Genomic DNA, 13,715 nt, shown 5'->3' on the forward strand with positions numbered 1-13,715 from the left:
TAGGTTAGGAAGTTGGGACTTTCTATGGGTTTTATATTTGGCCAATCAATCCGACGTACCAAATTTCATAAGGATCGGCCGACTATATCTTATAGCTGCCATATAACTGATTGATCGGAAATGCCATAACTTTGGTGTTTGTAAAGTTAGGAAGTTGGGATTTTCTATGGGTTTTATATTTGGCCAATCAATCCGACGTACCAAATTTCATAAGGATCGGCCGACTATATCTTATAGCTGCCATATAACTGATTGATCGGAAATGCCATAACTTTGGTGTTTGTAAAGTTAGGAAGTTGGGATTTTCTATGGGTTTTATATTTGGCCAATCAATCAGACGTACCAAATTTCATAAGGAGCGGCCGACTATATCTTATAGCTGCCATATAACTGATTGATCGGAAATGCCATAACTTTGGTGTTTGTTAAGTTAGGAAGTTGGGATTTTCTATGGGTTTTATTTTTGCCTAATCAATCCGACATATTAAATTTCATAAGGATCGGCCGACTATATTCTATAACTGCCATATAACTGAACGATTGGAAATGCCATAACTTTGGTGTTTTTAAAGTTAGGAAGTTGGGATTTTTTATGAGTATTAAGAATGCATTATGAATGATTTTGGAGAATATAATTTGCAGAATATTCTGCAAGGGTATTTCAACTTCGGCTCCGCCCGAAGTTAGCTTTCCTTTCTTGTTTAATCTTAAATTTATTTTTAAGTTTTTATAAAAACTTGCGGAAATGCTCACAATTTGGGCATGTGCAGTTCAACCTTTTCAGCGGAGAACTCAGGAGCACTTAGCCAAATACACACACACACACATAGACAGACACACAGACAGACAGTGCGCACTTTGGCTGTAAGGCGGATTGGCGCTAAGGACGATTTAATTTATTAGTGCACTTAATGAGCTCGAAATAATGGGAGAATCTACTTGCCATCCGATCTCATTGGAAAGCTGTTTAATTTTATTGAGTGTTGATTTGCAGTTAGCCTGTGAATGTGATCTGAGTGACTAATTATTTGCTGGTGATTTTAAAATTATATTGCAAACAAATCGGTCGTTAGCTAAATAATTTAAATAAATATTTGGAAAGTAAGAAACAAAATATATGAAATGCCTAATATTGGTATTGATTTCTATCCCAGCCAGACAACATTTATTTTTGTGCAAGAAAATGTTTTAAGTCTGAAGGAATATTTCCATTGCTCTTACAATATCAATAATTGCTTTACAAATTGTGAGACCGAATGCGTTCTGCAGATGGCTTAGTGCTAAATAAGTCTACTTCTATTGAGCTCCAACATGTTCTTTATTTATTTACTTTATTTTGTATCGTACGATTGGCAAGCCCAAATTTCAAATTTATAATTCAGTTGGCCTCTTTCATTTGTCGGCATTTTGGCTAGTTTCGATGTAAGCCAATGCAGCTACCTGGCCTAAAAGTTTAGGCCAGAGAAAATTGCCTAGCACGGAAAACAAAAACGCGTTATTGAAGATAGCAAAACACACATGCTCGTGTGGTGGGCGGACAAAGTTTACATCGCTATTGGAATGTTTGCTTTTTTTAGTTGGCCGCCTCCTTTATTTCATTTTATTTATTTTACTTGAATTCTATTTTTATTTTTATTGGCCGGAGAGAAGTTTCTGGAGAGTGGCCCTCGAACAACGCGCCAACACAAACGACACTACACACACACACACATATGCAGTTGTCATAAAGGAAAAGTTGTATTACATTTATGACACTTTTGAATATATATTTTTGTACATTTTTCGCCCCTGTGAGTGTTGGCATATTTCTGGCCCCCTCTTTTATTTAACTCGCCATTACGTTTTTACAACCCTTTTCGTTTACTTTCGGGCCCGCTTTTCCCCAGCTTTCCATCCGTTTTTCCCCCGGCATTTCCCCGCTGTTCTTTGTTGCCTTTTCTTTTCCTTTTTTTTTTGTTGACAAAGCGGCAAAGGCAAACAACGCAAACGGCAAACAACGCGATAAACTTGGTGGGCGCCGGGAAAATGTGAAAAGCGGGGGGCGTCGGCTAGTGGGCGGGGCAGCCTTGGGTGGGCGGGAAAGTGGAAGGCATTTTAGTTGGCGACATTCCATCAAAAATGGGTAAATGAGTCAATCTCCCAGCCGGAATGTCGGAGCACGCACTTAATCAAAGTATACTTCCCTTTGGGGACTGATGGTAAAAAATCTAAGACACGGACAGAAATTCGTTGTATTTTCTATCATGGACCTTTTTACTTCAAAAGTATTTCATTTTAAAATATACTAATAAATGTAGGCAAGTTTTTTAATGCCTTAGTTTTGAACCAAACAATGTCTTCAGAATGCAGTAATTTAATGAATAATTAATGCCACTCAATGTTATTAATATTTCGAAAATGGATATTTGCATACTTGCAGCACAACATTAACTTTAAGATATAAATAAAATACTAGAGATCCAGCTAATTTAACAATAAAACTTAAAATTTAAATATAACGTTTTACAATGCGTCATAACCTTAAAATTTGTTTTTAAAAAAAGATTCATAATTAGAGTTTGTGGTATTCTAAAGTATGAACTTATTTAGTCTAATAAAATTCCTAGTCACATCTCATATTTTCAGTTTTTCTTTATAACCACGAACATTATTAACGTTTTTTTCACTGTGGCCTAGAAATCAGAATCATAAAAGGGGAACCACTCCCCTGTCTACGCTAAATAAATAAACCAGACGTACATATGTGCGCCTTTGGTTTCAGTCAGTAAATATAAATAAATAATTTAACAGAGCCCTGAGTGTTGGCTGAAAATTCCTAGAAATGTGACAAGTTTGCACTTGAAATAAACGGTGATGTGAACTCAATTGATTAACGAAAACGATTAATGTGGAAACCAATTACGCACTGTTAATTGCGCCGTTAATTGATCCTGCCACGCCCGACCAAACTAATCTGCCGGAGGGGGCGTGGCAGTTAATGCACATTCCACCGCCCGGAGTGTCAATCATTTGGACGGACATGGTGTCTGGCGGAAAGGCACTCTCAAGGCATTGTAACTTTAATTAATGTAGTACAATGAAATATGTTTTTTTAATTATATTTTTCCTTTCTTAAGGGGGCGGTATGGTCAATTCGGCCAAAAAAGGCCTATTTTCATGATTTTTTTTATGCGATACGGTTAATTTCAGATGAATTATTCTATAACCATATTAAAGTACAACATTTAAACTACGTTTTCACAAATTTTAATAAAAAACAAGAGAGAACGCTATAGTCGGGTGCCCCGACTATCAGATACCCGTTACTCAGGTAAAGGGAGTGCGAGGGAGATGGAGATAGAAACTTTGATCACGCATAACTTTTTAACGAATGGTCCGATTTGAAAAATTTCTTCTACATTTCGATAGGTATTGATAAACACAATAAAACTGCATTTTTACTTTTCCGAAATATTAAAATTTTTAAAATCGTATATAAGCGATTGTGGGCGTTAAAGAGGGCGTGGCACCTTTTTGAAACAAACTTGCGCTGCGTAGGAACTCCTAGAATCTGCATGCAAAATGCCAATCTTCTAGCTTTTATAGTTTCCGAGATCTCAGCGTTCATACGGACGGACAGACAGACGGACAGACGGACAGACAGACAGACGGACAGACGGACATGGCTATATCGACTCGGCTAGTGACCCTGATCAAGAATATATATACTTTATAGGGTCGGAAACGCTTCCTTCTAGCTGTTACATACTTTTGCACGAATACAATATACCCTTTTACTCTACGAGTAACGGGTATAAAAATAAATGAGCCGTTCACAGCAAAGCTAATTAGGCGCCTCCAAGAAACAAGATTATGCGGTGAACAGCAGAACTCGTTACTGTATCATCAGAAAAAACCAAAACAAAATTGTTTATTAGTTATCAGTACTTGCGGATTTAGGTACAGAAATTGTTGCAGGTTCGTGTTCACCGACTTTGAAATTGCTACTTTTCAGGAGAGCGTTTTTAAAGTTTTGGACATCGCAAAATCGCATACAAAACGAGCTAACTCACCTACGTTCAACTGCCCATAACTTCGGAAGTTTTACTGGAATGAATCTAAAATTTTAACGCAATATTCTTCAAATGTTGTGCATTCAAAAAAAAAATTAAAAGGAGCTACAACAAAATGATTTGTATTGCACCAAAGGTACAAGTAACTAAATCAATAGCTCTTATGTTTATTCCTTTATTTAATAATGTATTATTCGCTTCAATAAATACTTATTTTTTAGCTTAAAAGCTTATTATACAAAAAGTATTTTTGCACAGAATAATACCTCAAATTTCTTCTATATCGCAAAAAAACAACATAAACCAAGTTAGCTGCTATTTGAAAAGTTAATGAGAAATGTTGACGTACTCCAAACGAAACCCAATATTCCGAATTGGATCTTTTTTGCTTGCGCAGTCCACTAATTAACGTCAAATATCAGCTCGAAACTTTGATATCTGATTGGTTTGCTGGCAGAAACTACTTTTTCATTTGTTGGACTTTTGGAAATTTAATACTCCCCATAATGAGAAGAATGGCCCTCAAATTACTTGAATAAAAAATCGCGAGTGATTGTTAACGCGCACGTAGCAACTACACATTAATTTTAAAATTAAGGGAGGGGCTGGGAAAATAGAGGGAAATAAAATTCAGGGCCCGCAGAAATGCCAGTTTCCAGATGACGATATGCCTGGCATACACACACAGGCGTGTGTGTAAAAGGAAAATGGAAAATCATGGTGTGAGTGTGTGAGTGATAACGACTCTCCGCCTTTTTGTCCTTGGGCTTCGCACATTCGCGCAATTTATTTAACTTGATTTGCTGCAATTTATTTCAAGTGTTGTCGTTTATTTAAACACCACACACACACGGACATGGAGAGTTTGGCGGCACGTGGAAAATGCACCGCAAGAAAAGGCACACACACTCGCCCATTTGTGCAATTAACCCTTTGATGTAATAATAAATTGCATGTTATGGCGCACACTTTTTTCCACATTTTTTACCGGCTTTTCCTTGGAATAGTTTGCCGCCTGTTCGCCGCATTTTTTCCCCGCTTTTCTATTTCCATTTTCCTATGCTCTTGCTTTAACAGTTTGTCTACCATTCATAAAATTATTCAAGCAAATTTTATTTGCACAAATGTACGCGACTTGTTTGCCTTCGGCTTTGTGACCCACACAACTGCCAAAACCCCCCTCTCGCCCACCAGGCGTTTTCCACCCACTGGGGTGGCGGAAAACCCACTCGGAAAACCACCAGCAGACGTCTGGCTCACTATCTTGCGATCTAGTCAACTGGCAGGGTGCAGAAAAAACGCACAGTGGAAAAATGCCAATTTAGAGGGATTTTAATTAAATTAACAAAAAAATTGTCTGTTCTTAAATTACAACAGCTTAAGTCTCTTAAAAGGCATCTTGGAGATTGTTTGACAAAGTTTATCTGCTAAATAATAATAAATACATATTTGTCGTATATTTACTATAATATTATATTTTAAGGCTGCTTAAAAATACCTTATTGTCTAATTGCCTTTCAACTAGCCACGTTCAGTTGGTGCTAAGCTTTTAAAAGAGTGCATTTTATTTATTAACAAATGACACTACATTTTTGTTACATTTTGTGAATCATTTTATTGGTTTATCCTGAATTTTAATTTTCCTTGATATCAGATATTAGACACCAGTCCATTTCCATACGCAAACAAAATCACTTGCCTCACTGCCTGGCCTTCCGGGTCATTTCGTAGCCAATGTTTTGCATTGTCCCCTCATCCATTTCCATTGCGATTACTTCTGTGTATATTCTATATTCCTCCGTCCGGGTTTTTTTTTTCTTGAGCGGTGGCAAGTGGCAAGTGGCAAGTGGAAAGTGGGCGTGGTCTTAGTGTCTGTTCGATGCTAGCCGGCGAAACACTTTCAAGTGTTCATCATTTTCCGCTGCTAATGGCGCTCATTTATTTTATTGACAGCCGTTAGCAGAGCGTCCTTCCTCGGTTTCCGCCTCTATTTGCAGTCCTTCGAAGGACCTTTGCATGGGGAAGTGTGCAAATTAGTTGATTTTTATGCGAGCTCCGTTTGATCTCGCACTTGAGCTATTTTATTTTACTTTACAACCGCCCTTTTTCGCTCCACCTGAAAAGGGGGGGAAATCAATAAAATAGCCACGGAGCGAAATGCAAAAGAAATGCCATAAAATAAATACCCAGCAATTTGCATGCGGTGTGGCAATGTTGCTTACTGGGCCATAATTAATTTTGCTTAATTTTCCTCTTTTCCCGTCTTGTTTTCCCAGGCACACTCTTCGCACTCTACAGCGGCTGTGAGGCAGAGTAATTGATAATATTGAATGCTGGCAGGACATTGCCAAGTGAAATCCATTAGTGAGTATAAATTAATCCTTGTATAAATCATTAACAACAGGGCGGGGGAAAAAAAAACAAAATGAAAATAAAATCTGGGGCAGGAGTCGAGCAATGCAGTTGCTTTTCTTTGTGTGTGTCGTGTGTGATGGATGCACAGGAAAAAATACTGAGAAATAAGACAGTTTAGTTAAGCTAAAGCCATTTTAGACATATTTTTAAGATTTTTGAGGAGTACAGAAATAATAATAATAACAATAGTGTTTCTATGACAGTTAATTTTTCTTTATATTTTAATTGCGAAGCACATTGTTTCTTTAAATTTTAATGATAAGTATTATTAAAATATCTAACTTTTTAAAATAAGATCAAAATAAAGAATTTTGCCATGTAGAAGTAGTTGGCATGCAAATATAACTACCATAACTCTGATTTATTTAACTCGAAGTCTACTTTTATTGGCAATAGACAGTACAGATGGATATCAACAGGCTTATTTGCCGGTATTTAATTAAAGTACCTACTATTTTCTCAGTGCATAATACGTTCAGGTATCCAGGCGCTTTTGGTGTGTGCGTAAGTTTTAATTGAAGCTTTTACATTTGGCTTTGCGGTGATAATAATTAATAATTGAAGGCGTTATCGTTGCCGCTGTCGAAATGCTGAAATGTGTTTATCTTTGTCACACACACACACACTTGAGTGGGGGAGGGGGTGGAGTGGGGAAGGACCCCCTCCCCTTCTTCAACGAAGATGTTGGACACACAAAGTTGTGCGGCTGAACCACAAGCCACAATTCTTCAGCTCGTCCCTCTGAAAAAACCACAAGCAAATTGAATGCTCGGTTCTTATTATCCTCCTCTCGCTTCAACCGTGTGTTCCCCTCTCTTTCTTTAATCTTAGACACACACACAAATATTCTTTCTGTGGTTTCCTCAGTGTAATACCCTGCCGAAAGGCTTAAGGAATTAGTATTTATTGGCTACTATTTTCTGCCAGCATAAATTCAGTATTGTAAATGTAAATATAATATATTGAAATCAATTTCCAAAATGAATGTTCAATTTTATAAAATTTGTTTTAGGTTAAATTTAAGGGTATAGCAACACTAAGTTAAGGAAAACCCACCACCTTTTCTCCTTTTCCTCGTCTCAGCTTAAACTTTTGTGTCTGATTCTTGGCTTTTTGTATTATTATAATTTACGACTTTTTGACAAATTATCGGCACCGCTTGTCCAAATAAAAGGGCATAAATAAAAATTTTGTGAGAACGGCAATAAGCGTAAATTTCAATAAATTAATCATTTCCCGGCATTGTTAGACGGCCACAAAGGCGGCTGGGCGCCAGTGGGTTAAGAATTGAATGGAGGTGGGGGGGGTGAGCTCCGAGTATTATTTGTTGGGTGCGGCAAGCAACAGGCTGAGAAGTGGCAACGATTGCTCCGATGTTGGCCGAACATCTCCCAGCCTCTAAATTCAAATATTTGCAGAAGGAAAAGCGGGGGGAAATCGAGGCGGGGGAAATGGGTGTGGAAAGCCATGTTGAGCGATGTAGCAACAGCTGTTGTAGGCCATGTCGGGGGCACTTAATGGCCATCGAATGGAGGAGCGTTCCAATTACTGGTCGAAAAGCGAAATTTCATCAATTCATAATTCATTTCACTATGCAATTAAATTTCGCTGCGGCCACACTTAACAGCACAAATCCCCGGGGATCCTTCGTCCTTTTTCGGCAGCTTATGGCTAGCGAGCCTCAGCCATCCGAAACATGGCTACAAATTGATGTGTCCTTATCAATTTCCGGTCCATTTGACATCAAGGAAATTGCCAGGAGCTTCTTCTTTGTCGTCCTCACTAATTATTTTCTATTTTATTACTCTCCGATTTTTATGGTTAGTGTTTTGCGGGCTCTGTAATCTCAAACTAATCTCTGACCGCATCCACCGATGCCAAAACAGTCTCGGGGCCAAAAACAAATATCAAAACATTTTTGGTTTGCTTTCCTTTGGTTTGGTTTGGTTTGGTTTGGTTTTTCATTTTCCATTTGTCAGCCGGCTTGGCTTTTTTGTTTTCCATTTTTCTTCGGGGGTTTTTTGGGGTTTTTGGGGTTCTTGGCAAGTGCAACCGAATTGAAAGCAAAGCCAAGTCATCAGGCCGGGTGCTAGGGCGAGTGTAATTGCTGCCAGATGGGAGCGGAAGGGGATCGTCCTGGACTTGGCCAGAAGTAAGGTAAGGCTCGACCCTATATGTGTGCACTGAAAAAAATAATTGTCAAGGTGGAGAAACGCTAGATCTGAAATGGATGTAAAATTATTAAAGAAGGTGTTAAATGTAATGTTTAACAAGCTTTAGGATATATAGCATAAAATATGTATTCTTAGTTTTTTAATTCCTTTGGAGGGAAAACATTTTATTTTGACGTATTTTTTTAACGCCTTTCCATTTTTGAAGATTTTTTGTAGTCTGTTATTTTATTTGAATCTTTTCTACTCAAATATAGTTCATATGCGATTTGAAACTATTTAAATTTTAATATACTTACTCGACGCTCTTTAAATTGATAGATTCTGAAGTTCAATAGTACAATAAATAGAAAAAGGAAGCATAATTTACTTCGATGAAACACATGACTGCTTTTCAATTAATCACTACCATTTAGTTTGGAATGTAGTTCCAGTCATGGAATATATTGTGAACTTCTGGTCTTCATTTTTTTCGGTGCATGCAACACAACATAAGAACTGCGCCATATATTATGTCAGAGGCGTCAGATAAGCGAGCAGACTCCTTAAACACACCGCATATTCCCCGATGCCATCGCCGAAAAGCGCAAGCGAATGTAAATCGGTTGCAAAATTGGTTTCCTTCTCAAATGAGATTACAACTTGATGAGCCAGACAACACAGAAAAAGTATAAGAAAAAGAAACCCACAAGGAATAAAGGGGCAAAAAAGGGAAACCCGGAAAGTTCACAGACCGGCCTGAAAACTCTCTAACAGATAAAACACAGACAACCGAAAATTACACATGATTGAGCCGACTAAATAAGTTGGCTTTGGGGAATTGCTTAATAAAATAAATACAAAAGAGATAAAAGGCTGGGATAAATGGGTTATTAAATATTTACGTGTTAAGAATACATTCCTACAAACCTAATAATGGGTCTTTATTTCTATTAAAATTCAGTAATTTCAGAAAACATATTTAGTTTTGTAATGAGTGTTTACTATCATAAAGTAAGTTTATTTTATATAGATACATAGTTTTTTTGAGCAACTATAGCAAGAAAAATGGAAGGAAAACGCTATAAATAAAACCGTGAAATTTTATTTAAAAGTCGGAAACCGTGGGAGAATCATAAATTAAACAGGGAGAAAAACGAAATGCGATTGTCAGAAGATGGCCATCGGAATACTGAATGGCAGGTGCAGCTGTTCGACTTACAAATGTTGAAGGACATCAAGGAAGGAAGGACCCGGGAAGTTCAAGTTAAAGTGGGCTCCAGGACGAAAGGGTCCCTCATTTAATGCCAAGAATAATTTCTAATTAGAAAGGCACACACACATGGGCAAATGTTTAACGAAATTATTAATGTACACAGGACGGAGGGCTTTCATTACTCATTTTAACCCCGAAAAGTAGGCAACATTTCCCCCATTGCCCGCACTTTTCCCATTTTCCCATTTCGCCAGCACTCCAACTCAAGTGCTCAACACAGCGCACAAACAATTAAAAACCGTAAATGTCCCCACATGACAAAGTGTGAACTTAATTTCATTTTTGCAATTTACAAATGCTGAAGGGAAGGGGACTTTGATAATGGCCAAAAGGAAAGCGGCGAGAGAAGAACTAAATATAAATGAAAATGCTTTCTCCGAAAGCCACAAAAACAGGAAGGCAACGGAGGAGCATGGGGTAAGGATCGGCAGGACCTAAACCAGTTGCCAGGCTACTCCTTCGACAATAACAACCCAAACGAAGCACACACAAATGAAAGTAATTTTCCAAATACTTATGTGTGCAGAAGTTGCACTGTGTGTGACTCTGTGTGTGCAGTCATTTTTCAAAGCTTAATTTCCACAAACAAGCAAAAACAACAGAAAAATACTTAAAGCAAAAAAACGCAGACAATAAAAACCAACCGAAGGCAATGGCAGGGCAAAACAAAACTTCAATGTAATGAAGCCGAAAACAAAAGCAAAACACGTTAAAGTAACCCCACAAAGCAAAAAGCGAAGAAAAAAATTGAAAACATGGCACCATTGAGTACTTTTCCTTCGGCGAAAAGCGGACGGAAAAGCTTCCTCGAATGCAATGAATATTTACAGAATGTGCAAACGGAATAATGAAATGATTGAAGAACTCGACATGAAATGAAAGTAATGAGTAAAATGCTCCAAGAATTCCGAATTCATATTGTGAAACAAATTAAGAAAAATGGCTACACGAAATGGAATGCTGCTGCATTCCATTTTACGCAGCCATTTATAAATACAATAAACACAAGACATATTTCTGTGAATCATGTTCAATTATTGCTATTAAATACGCAAAATTGTTTAATATGATTACACCAAGAAAAAAAAGAAAACAATTGTGTAATTGGCTTTTCGGCATTGAATTTCTATATCTGTGACCAAAACGGTCAGTAAAATCATTAATTGTCAGCTTATTGGTCATCAATTTTTTATAAAACTGTACCTCTTTCAAAAAAATGATGATAAAACCATAGTTTTAAGTGTGCATAATATTGGCAGCCAACAAGGCTTAATTACGTTCTTAATTAGCGTTCTTTTTATGAAACGAACTCTTGTAAGCTATTGAAATATAAGAACCATTTTTAAAACGACATAGAATGTTTAGGTAAGAATAACCTTAAAATAAAAGGAAAATAGAAGAAGAGACTAACGAAAATATCACCTAAGCTTCGCAAGCCCTTCCGCTGCCTCCTTGTCCCGAATCGCTTTCAAATAATTTCCGAAATGCGGGAAGTTTTGCTCAAACGCATAAGCCGAGCCAAGCCAAGCCAAATACTTGGCGAATGGAACTCGAGTCCCGAACCCTCGCCTTGAGCATGCCACACACTTAAGCTTATCCGGGACTTGGCTTCCTAATTCATTCATTTACCACATATCCCTTCAGCTCGCACTGAGCTCCGCTCGATCCTGCCAAACAAAAGGACTGCAGCTGCATCAAGAGTTTGCTACAAATTGCCGAAGCACTCGACTTCCGCTCAACTAAACGCATCGCAGTCAAAGTCGCATTCATAACCCTCCCAGCCCGAGCCCAATCCCCCATTCCAGCGAATTTCCCTGCTGTTTGTTTAGACGCGGGACTGCGAGTCCTTAGAGCCAGCACTACGCATACGACGCGTTGCCGCGTGCAAATGAAGTTAGTGCTGCACTTAGGCGGGGATCTGCTGCACGGCGGGAAAATATAGCCAGCTTATTTTATTTATTTTATTTAAACAGATTAAATTTATACGGGTTTCTTAATATAGATTCACTGTGTTTTGAACTTCTAGAAATAATAGTGGTTATTAAAAAAATATATTGAAATCTTTTAATATTTATTATACTTTTTATATATTCTTATACTTATATATTTTTTAGTTGTCACATATTTAAGTTTTTTTTTCTTAACAAAATGATATGTAGCAACTCAAGCAGAGCTAACATATAATATATATACTATTTTTTTCGCTGTTCTCGCTTCCTTGGGAAGTTCATGAAACATTCATTAAGAACCTTTTGGGGATGTCCTTTTTTCGATTCTGCGTCGTCCTCCAGACGTTTTCCCAAGTTGCAAGTGTGTGCATCCCTTGCGAAAGTTGCATTTAAATGCCGACCTGATGATGGGATGGTCTTTTCGCACCACAGGACGTATGAGCAATATTCAAAGTTGGGCCAAAGTTGCAGTTAATGGCCAACGGAAACTTGCGGCTATCTGTGGCAATAAAAGTGAACTGGCGCACTCCACATTCGGGCAACTTTCTTATCAACGACAAAGGAAACTAACGCAATGTCAACCAAAATAATTAGAGACTCCGACAATTTGGTCAGCTCGACATGATGACTACATTTCGGGGGGGTCAAAGGTGAGGACTTTGGGGTCTGAAAGTTTTTCAGGCGACAAACAAAAACCCATAAAAAAAAATATGTAAGGGGGAAAACTGAAATGAAATTCAAGAATCATCAACTGGCAAACACACACACACTCGAATACAAAGTAAAGTTTGTCCTCGATGTGTGGTCGGAAAATGGGAAATGGGGAAAAAGGGGCGAAAACTTGCCAAGCATTAGGCAAAAAGTCTCTCAAAAGAGCAGCCGAGTAATTTCATTGTTGTTCGAAATTTCTTAGCCACTTTTGTCGTGCACTTATTTATTATTTGGCTAATTCGCGCATTGCCAAAGTGGATGCTATTTTTATTTTACTTTTTTTCAGCTTTTCTTAAGGAGAAAAGTAATGAAAGTGCAAGGGAAAACTTTTTCGGTAGCCAAGTGGCGCTCGGCTGCTTGTCCAATTCTATTTCACATTTGCACAGAACTTTAAACAAAGCCCACAGAACCGATAAAGAGTGGTGGGGGTTGAGTTTGAAAACTTTGCCGCAAGCTACCGAGAAACAGCCCCACTTGCAACTTGCAACTTGCAACTAATTTGTCTTGCCCCGCGGATGGAAAAATCCCCTTCGCCACTGAATCCATGGCTTTTGTTTACAGCTGATTGTATTTGGCCTTTGTTTTCGGTCATTGCAAAAGTTGTCACCCTGTCGAGCGGGGGGCCTAATGAATTGAAAGTTAAGTCAACACGAAAATCCGAAGCCCCGGCTGTCCCAACTAATGTACCCGAAAATTTGTATTTAAACTCTGTCAAGTTGATTTTTAATTGGGGTACTTTACAAGCCAGAAACAACCAGCCTATTTGAAAACGAAGGTTATTCCAATTGAATATACCTGTGTACATGTTTGTAGCTTTAATTACAATATTTTAAACCAGGCATAAGTGTTAATATCTCTCTGAGAAACTCTTAATTACTTTGGCAAAACAGAAATGTCAACAAAAGCATTTATAATTAACGATTAAATAGAAATTCGTCTGTAGGCAACTCACTTAAAATGAAGCTATTCTATTTATACCATTTTAGGCTCATTGCTTGTTTGTCATCCCAAAATTATTCTCCGTAACCTTGACAAAATAAACAAAAGGAAAATTGCTAAGATATTTGATTTTACCCTTATTGCAGTTTCCTCTTTATACAGAACAAATTGAGTAAAATTAAGTAGGGGCTTTAGATATTTTAAAACTACAGTGTCTGGCATA

At 37.8% G+C, this 13,715-nt stretch overlaps 1 protein-coding gene across 1 annotated transcript in view; it reads left to right on the plus strand.

Moving 5' to 3' along the window:
• The window catches only part of LOC108043568 (chaoptin), a 217,810-nt gene that overhangs the window by 57,758 nt on the left and 146,337 nt on the right, over positions 1-13,715 (plus strand). The window contains exon 4 of the mRNA XM_044461346.1: positions 6,329-6,416. The gene's annotated coding sequence lies outside the window, so the exon portion shown is untranslated. The remainder of the gene's footprint in view (positions 1-6,328; positions 6,417-13,715) is intronic.

This window comes from Drosophila rhopaloa, unplaced genomic scaffold, assembly GCF_018152115.1.
Source record: "Drosophila rhopaloa isolate 14029-0021.01 unplaced genomic scaffold, ASM1815211v1 contig_3, whole genome shotgun sequence".
In the NCBI taxonomy this organism is placed as follows: Eukaryota; Metazoa; Arthropoda; class Insecta; order Diptera; family Drosophilidae; genus Drosophila; species Drosophila rhopaloa.